Below are 7,787 nucleotides of genomic sequence, written 5' to 3'. Positions count from 1 at the left end.
TGAAGATAGAGACCATCCAGATTATGCCTACAAACTAAAGAAAACATTATATGGATTAAAACAAACACCCTAGGGCATGATGTGAAAGATTATCAACATACTTAGTATCTAAAGGTTTTAATCAAGGACAAATTGACCCATCTCCTTTGTTAAAACTATAGAAAAAGACTTCTTCATAGCCAAAATCTATGTAGATATAATTTTTGATTCAACCAATATTAAATTCTTAAATGAATTTGTTGAATTAATGAAAAATAAATTTGAAATGAGTTGGGTAGGCGAATTATATTTCTTTTTAGGATTATAAATTAAACAAACAAAAGATGGTAATTATATCTATCAAAATAAATGTGCAAAAGAAATCAAGACATGAATAGCAACAAATGTAAATATTGATAGTGACCCAGAAGAAAAATAAGTATACTTAAAATATTATTGAAGTATAATAGGTAGTTTATTATACCTAACTACAAATCGACCTGATATCCTATTTGCAGTTGGTATGTATGTTAATACCAATTAAATGTTAAAGACTCTTGTAAATAGAATACTTAGGTATATTAAAGGAACATTGAATGTAGGAATGTGGTATTCTCGAAATAATAACCTTGAACTAGTAGGGTACTCTAACTCAAACTATGCTTGTTGTAAACTATATAGAAAAAGTACAAGTGGAGGATATCAATTCTTCAATTAGTGTAGCAGAACGCAACAATAGGGGAATGTGCTGCTCAATTCCCCCATTCTTTAGTTAGATAAGGCAATAGGTTGCCTTATCTACTAAAGTAGAGTACATAATAATGGGGGAATGTGTTGTTCAATTATTTGAATGATGCACACATTAAAAAACTTGAATCTAAGTTACCACAACACTAAAGTCCTAATTGATGACATAAATTCAATCAACTTAACTTGAATCCAATTCGTCACTCTAGAATCAAATATATAGAAGCCAAACATTACTTTATTAGGAACTATGTCACTGAGGGAGAGATTATACATAACTATGTTAAGTCCAAATTAAACCTAGTTGACATTTTTATTAAACTCCTCTCTGAATTTGAGTTTAACATACTTAAAAAAAAATGATAAATCCCAGTCAGTCTCATGGACTCAATCCCTGGGGGTGGTCGGCCCGATCCTACGGAAGTTTCCCACCGACCACCAGGGTAAATCGGGAAGCGCATACGGCGGCCAATTCAGATGCCCAACATCCTTTGATTGCGTTCCCATTTAACATACTTAAAAGATAATTAGGAATGTGCTTAGTAGATTAGAATTCAAATTTTCAAAATTATATTTCTATTATAAAGGTCTTCTAAATTCATGATTTTTTACATCTATTATTAAATCTACTTTTACTTATATTTTCAAAAAATTTTAAAATTATTTACTTATGATTTTTGAAAATAATTATTTTTAGAAAATATATTTTCAAAATTATAATTTTAAAAGTAAAAAGAAATCTGAATTGTATGTGTTTGGGTTTACATTTCCATTTCAATGAACTTGTTTAAATTCTAGTTATGGAGTTTTGTTCCTATCTTTGGTTTGGATTTGTATCTGTTTATATGAATTTCATTGTGATTATACTTTCGCTTGCGTAGTTTCTATTATCATAGGCTTGTGGGTTTATGTTTTGCTTGGTTGTGATACATTTCAATTTATACGTTGTGGTATGCTATTTTACATGCATGTTTTGGATTAGTGTGTGGCCGTGTGAGCCTTTATTCTTACAGTTTAGCACTTTAAATACATGTATTATATTGTTGAGCGGCCGTGTGAGCCTTATGTTAAACTGTATTCAGGAAAGTTGAATTGTTATAGGGAAGATGCTGTTGAAATTTTTTGGACAGTCATCTTTCGGGATGTGACAATTTTATGGTATCAAAGCTTTAGGTTTTAAGGTCCATAGTTAGTTTCTTCTGGATTTGTCGTTGTATTTTTGGTTTATCTAATACCAATTTTATGGTATCAAAGCATGGTTTCGGAGTCCATTTTAGTTTCTTCCAGATTTGTCGTTGTATTTTTGGTTTATCTGATACCAATTTTATGGTATCAGAGTATGGTTTCGGAGTCCATTTTAGTTTTTTCTTGATTTGTCATAGTATTTTTGGTTTATCTGATGCCAATTTTATTAGTATCAGAATAGGTTAAGTTGAGTCTTAGGTTGCAAAGTCCATATTGTTTCGTTTGGATTTTCATCGTATTTTGGTTTACTTGATCCAGGATGTGATATGGGATTGACAATGGCAAAGATCTCCAAAGTAGTAATCAGTATGTATTTATGGTGTATTCCTATATTTGTTACGAAATTTATATTAGAGGTTATAGCAGGTACTATATATTACTATGGCCCTTGTACAAAATCGAGGACGAGGTCGACCTGTTAGATTAGTAGAGCCGGATATTGTCGAGGAGGAGTGGGATAGACAGGATCAGACCCGTAATGTTCCTACCAGAGAGTAGAGTTCCCAAGCTCAGGAGTTATCTCCGACTATGCCTACACTTGCTCCGGTGGATAAAAGTCGAATATTGACATTAGTTAAGTCGGCCAAAGATTGATTCACTTTATTTCACTAGGGATCTGACCCATGGATGCTCTATCTTTGTTGGAGAATCTTACGAATACTTTTGAGTATATGTCTTGTATGGATGTGGAGAAGGTTGGTTTAGCTACATATTATCTTCGAGACCAAGCTTGACACATGATGGAAGACACAGATGATCGTATTTGGAGAGTGGAGGCAGACTGTAACACATTCAGCTACCCAGTCGGCCAGTATGAAATTCGAACATAATGATGCTACAACCAGAGTTGAGGCACAACGGAACGAGGGATCGATTATTCGAGATATAATTTTAATTACTATGATATTTCTGCACTATAGTATAGATACTAAATTTGGGGACTAAATTTTTATTAGTTGGAGAAAATGTAAGATACGAGAAAATTCTGCTAGCGAAGGAAGAATGGAACTCATCTTGTGAAGATGAAATCAAAAAAATTGATTTGGGTCAAATTAGAGATTGTTTAGTTAGTGAATCAAACGAGTCAATTTTGAACCAACTTAGTTTGGTTCATGATGGAAGAGGTTTTGACAAAATAAAAGGGATGAGAAGATTCATCTTGCGAAGATAAATTGAATAAAATTAGTTTGGATCAAATCAGAGGTAGTTTGATTAGTAAACCAAGCAAGCCAAGATAGAATCTGATTCACTACAGTAATTGATTCAATTATTACAGTAAAACTTAGGTTTTAAGATGGTTTAGCTCAAACCTAATCCCGCTTTGAAAATTACTGTTACTCCTCATTATAACTGAATCACGAATTACCCTTCCGCGCGACCTGCGACCACAGACGCCCATGTCTCTCGCAATGCCTAAGTCTGGCGGAACTGACAAACATCGCCGCTCACGCCCATGTCCGCTAGCGAGGACCTCGGGTAGGAAGGCTATAAAGAAGGACGATCGAAGGAGGGAGCTAATGCGAGCAGCCCTAGCAGCGCCAACCTGTGCATTCGCCACTGCCCGCGCTCCCCTGTTCTGCTGAGGTTTTGCCGGTCACGTGGGGAAGAGGAATGCTTGAGCCTTCTTCTAGAGCCACCATTTTAGCTGGCGTTGGACGCCGCCACCTTCCTTGTCCTGCTGCATGGAGAAGATCAGCGTAGCCGCCTCACTTTTTCAGCGTGCTCTTCCTCGAACCCTACTCACTTCGCTGTTTATTCAAATCAAGGTAAGTGTTCTTAATTTGGTTAGTTTTGATCAATGGGGAATGCTGTGGATTTCTTGTTAAGTATATTAGAGTTTTGTTTTTGCTAAGAGTAGGTTGTGTTCTATTTTGGTTGTGAGTGATGGAGGTGGCTATTGGATTGATCGATTGATGAATTAATCGAAGTGTTAGAACTTAGTTAGAACTTTGGATTTAGGGTTTTCAGTTGGGTTGGTTTTGGCTGTTGGGATGTTGTATGATTTCGGTCCTCTGTTTTGTTCACAGTTGCTTGGGTGGTGATAGGGTTTGATGAATATTTTTGCAATTGTTAGATCTGTCTAGTATGGGATTAATTTGTTGGTGATCAAGATTAAGTTAAGTTATTGTTGGCTTTGGACTAACTAAGAATTGCTCAATTCTTAGTGGTTTCGGCACTATTCCGGTGGAGTTAGGGTGTCTATGGATTGGTATGTTATATAGTTGTTTTGATTGTTGATGGTTCACCATGGTCCCAGTGGATTAGGGTGAAATCAATGATAGATTAAGTATGGAATAGGGTTAGCTTGAGTTTAAATTAACTTGTGTTGATTGGGTTGGTTGAGATCCGGTTAAGGTTAACTTGAGTTAACTGGACTTGGTTGGATAAATCCGACCAAGTCATGTTAATTTGATTTAATTAGGTTAATATGAGTTTAATTGGAATGGATTTAGTTGGATTTGGTTAGATTAACTTTAGATTTGGTTGGAGTTTACTTTGCCATGAAATTTAATAGAATAGTGTATTTAGAGGATGTTGTATTCTATAATTTGCAGGACCTTGATTTGTGGATCCTGTTATATGGAGAGGTTCTTATATCAACGATTCGTCAATCAGGTGGGCAATCCCTGTATTTGGTCAATATAGAGTTATTTCTTTCCTAGTGCATGTTATCTTTCTTTGTAGTTGATTGGATACCATAATCATACTCCTGTTTGTTGTTAGTTGGATACCTTAGTTGTACTCCTATTTATTCCATGCTTGTCCTTGATTCGATTAATCTTATGAACATCTATACTGTTACTTGTACGAACCCTTTGTTATCTCTGTGATTATTATTTATTATCTTTGATTATAATACCTGTGATCAATTGAGATCTTATTATCGATGCATGTTGATTTAGCATAGTAGATGTTGATTATTGTTGCTTGATCATTACATCATGATGCATGTGACGATTTAATTCCCAATATTGTGGGTCAATCATCATTGATAGTTGACCTGTAGTGGCAAGTTATAGAATAGGTGGTTAGGAATTCCCTATTTCCATTATGGGATGGTGGTTGTATGGCTTGTACGCATCTGAGTCGATGTCTTGTGTCCTCGTCACCACGGAGTGGTGATACTCAGAGTATGGGAGTGATACTCATAGAGGTACTCAGAGAGTATAGGAGTGATACTCAGGGACGAGTATGGAGGATAGACATTAGCCATAGGATGTATGTAGCTATACATGGCTACCTACTATTTTGCGACTAGACTACTTTGTTGTAGGGCTAGATTTATGGTAGTTTGATGTCGGACACCCCCAATGTCATATATACGTGAGTACTGGGACGACTGTGGCAATTACAGCATACATATACTTGCATTGTGTGCATAATATATAGGTAATGGATCGTATATAGATACTGCATTTGATGTATACTTGGTTGATTCTTGGTTGTTGCATATGTGTGATATTTTCATTCATGTCATTCATACGGATTACTGCATTTTATGAGATCCATTATAGACTATATGCTATCAGCAGGATTATTACTAATATTACTTTATTGGTAGTTCACTGTTAGTACTGATCACTAGTTGATTATTATTGTTCCTTTGTATATCTTTACTCTAAAATGTATACTTTTGAGTATGCACTATCTGTCTAATTATCCAGTAAGTATTTTATACTCACCACCCAAATCTTAAGATTTTTCTGTCTCCCTAGGTAGTAGATAGGAGATTACTACTGATTCCAGACGAGATATGCCAGTTATGCCATCACACAGCAGGAGAAGTATTTCAATTGTGCGATTTTACCTTGTATGAGTTTGGGTTTACATTTCCGTTTCAGTGAACTTATTTAAATTCTAGTTATGGAGTTTTGTTCGTATCTGTGGTTTGGATTTGTATCCGTTTATATGAATTTTATTGTGATTATACTTCCGCTTGGTAGTTTCTATTATCATAGACTTGTGGGTTTATGTTTTGCTTGGTTGTGATGTATTTCGATTTATACATTGTGGTATGCTATTTTACATGCATATGTTGGATTAGTGTATGGCCGTGTGGGCCTTTATTCATACAGTTTAGCAGTTTAAATACAAGTATTGTATTGTTGAGCGGACGTGTGGTCCTTATGTTAAACTTTATTCGAGAAAGTTTAATTATTACAGGGGAGATGCTGTTGAAATTTTTCAGACAGTCATCTCTCAAGACGTGATAAAACGTGTTAGTCTCAACAGAATCGATGACATCCGTACTCATCAATTCCTTAACTAGGGATAATTTCAACACATTCATAATTACACATGTAGAGATGTTCACTAGTTGTGATCCAATCACAAATTTTCTCATACTATGAATCATATTGCAGACATTCAATAATTGAGTTTAAGATCCAATCAAACACATAGAAAATGTACACTCAAATAGTGAATTACTATTTATCCAATAAATAGTATAATCATAAGGTGATTACCTTAGGACATCTCTCAAATATAACACAAACTACAACTTAATATAAGAAATATAAAAATTAATGAGGTTTAGTTGGGAGGTGGAAGAGGGTGGCTCATGTTCCAAGATTTGAGCATACCCATGATCTTAGTGTTTCTAGCCTGACTCTGCTCCTCCGAGTTGGTCACAGTCTGCTGTAGACTAGTGACTGAGGCCTGAATGCTGGTGGCTACCTCCTCAAGTCCTTATCACTCTATGCTCAAGAGTGATAGGAGGTGGCGATGGAGGAATGTTAAGGAGGTCAGCTAGGTCAAGGTCATCCTCCTCATCCTTTGTTGCCTGCTCAGGCTAAGGCTAGTTCCCCCATCTCTAGGATAAGATTCCATCTTCATCTAAATGGACCCCAATTAAGGAGAAACTTTTAATGCCTAATATGTCAAACTCACTCACAGGTTTGACATTGTCAAAGGCAATGTCAAATCCAAAGGAACCTAGGAGTGAGGTCAAAATATGATAGTAAAGCATATGAACTCTCCTACTAGTACTAATGCTGAAGAAAAAAATGATGGTATGAAATATATGCAGACTAATATCTATGTCTAGTCTATGACACAATGCATATAATAAAAATATATGAAATGGTTGCATCATAGTGATATCCCTAATGGTAAGTGGTAAGATGCATGTCACTAAGATCCTGTACAGAACATAGTCCTATACTCCGAGTCAAATAAAAACTGGATCACTATAGGGATCCACTCCTCTCTAAAGAGATATGAACACATGGTATCTAGGGTAATGTGGGAGTAGAGATCACCAAAAGGTAACATAAAAAGGTGGATGATGAATGTTTAAGTCCTAGGTGGTCTCCAATGAGGGTTGGAGATAGGAGTATGTCCCTGCCTCCAACTCTGGTGGAATAGGTCAGGTTATTGATCTTGGCCAAGTTATTTTATAGCTCAACACACAAACTTATGTTAATTGGGCTAGTACAATAAAATAATCTATCTAGACCGTAGTACTCTATGATCTCAACTGTAGGCATGCATGAATGCATAAAAAATATCCTACATAAATATATAGAATGTAAAGGCACAAATGACATGGATGCAAATCTAATCCTATGCTCCTCAGTAGGGAATCTAAGATCCATCCTAGGGGTATAAGAAGTTCCAACCTATGTAGCCTTTCTCTTAATCCTAATGCCATAAATTAATAATTTAAGTAATTAAAATGACTTAAATGAAATTAAAACTTATTTAGGAGTTTACCTAGGTATGTCAGACTAATTATAGGGATCTGAAGACCTAGACAACGTAGACGACTTGAGTAGAAATGCGATGCGCAAGAGGGAAGGAAAATTGGGGTG

The sequence above is a fragment of the Curcuma longa genome, chromosome 14 (genome assembly GCF_044706935.1).
Source record: "Curcuma longa cultivar G26 ecotype Majalengka, Jawa Barat chromosome 14, ITB_CL_G26_1.1, whole genome shotgun sequence".
Taxonomy (NCBI): Eukaryota; Viridiplantae; Streptophyta; class Magnoliopsida; order Zingiberales; family Zingiberaceae; genus Curcuma; species Curcuma longa.
The sequence above is the reverse complement of the archived record's forward strand: the minus strand, read 5'-3'. Positions refer to the sequence as shown.